The sequence below is a fragment of the Perkinsus marinus genome (assembly GCF_000006405.1).
Source record: "Perkinsus marinus ATCC 50983 genomic scaffold scf_1104296941732, whole genome shotgun sequence".
Classification (NCBI taxonomy): Eukaryota; Perkinsozoa; order Perkinsida; family Perkinsidae; genus Perkinsus; species Perkinsus marinus.
In genome coordinates this window covers 1-1,087 of record NW_003212395.1, presented here as the reverse complement: position 1 = coordinate 1,087, position 1,087 = coordinate 1, and the positions used below count along the sequence as shown (strand labels likewise).

General features: G+C 47.0%; 2 non-coding genes across 2 annotated transcripts; both read left to right on the top strand.

Annotated features, from left to right (window-relative positions):
• Positions 1–498: 498 nt before the first annotated feature.
• Pmar_PMAR014356 lies at positions 499–571 on the top strand. The gene has a single exon. It is a non-coding gene; the product is annotated as a tRNA-Glu (tRNA).
• A 226-nt stretch (positions 572–797) lies between these two features.
• On the top strand, positions 798–870 carry Pmar_PMAR014355. Its single transcript has one exon. It is a non-coding gene; the product is annotated as a tRNA-Ala (tRNA).
• Positions 871–1,087: the final 217 nt, after the last annotated feature.

Genomic DNA, 1,087 nt, shown 5'->3' with positions numbered 1-1,087 from the left:
TTTTCGCTCGTATGTTGACGCGGTTCTGATGCCGACAACTATCATCCTGCTGAGTGTGGGGTTTTGTATGTAGCATCCCAATAAGGTGGAAAGACAGCATCATGAACCCTTACGGACTTGTTCGGGAGGGAGTGGTACAATCGTAAATTTGTTGCGTGGTGACTGATTGGGCTGGTCACAATGCTTGTAGACGCACCATATGATAGAGGGAAACTGTGTGTTATACCACCTCCATTTAGCACAACAGTTAGTGGTGACTGGTGATACCACAATTCATGGGAATATGAAAATGAATGAAGGATATAATCATCCTTCGAGATAAGTGTCACCAATGATAGAGGCGCGTCTCAATAATATACCAGATTCCTTTCGAACCTGGGAAATGTTCCTTAGTGCGGCCTTGTTGGTGATGCTGCAATCATCTCGGTTGCTACCTCAATCACGCAGGTGGACTGAACAGCACTTTTGTGAACTGTATATAATTTTATGTTTTCAGTTTCCGATGTAGTCTAGCTGGTTAGGATTCGTGGCTTTCACCCACGCGACCAGGGTTCGAGTCCCTGCATCGGAAAGTGTATATGAGATAAGATATTTGTTGGGCTCACATTGAGCGCAATGATTGAAGACTGAGCAGGAGTGTTAGAGGAGCATCGTAGTTCGAGATGCACGACCTGTTATTGGTTCCCCTCCTCCCTTGGACAATGTTCGTCACCCATTCGTGGACCACTTCAACATTGTTCGAGGGGCGAGGGTGCTCAGCCCATCTTTCCGGAATGGAAAGAATTTGAATATTGTGAGGGGGACTAGCTCAAATGGTAGAGCGCTCGCTTAGCAAGCGAGAGGCACCGGGATCGATGCCCGGGTTCTCCATTTTCGCTCGTATGTTGACGCGGTTCTGATGCCGACAACTATCATCCTGCTGAGTGTGGGGTTTTGTATGTAGCATCCCAATAAGTGGAAAGACAGCATCATGAACCCTTACGACTTGTTCGGGGAGGGAGTGGTACATCGTAAATTTGTTGCGTGGTGACTGATTGGCTGTCACATGCTGTAGACGCACATATGATAGAGGGAAACTGTGTGTTAT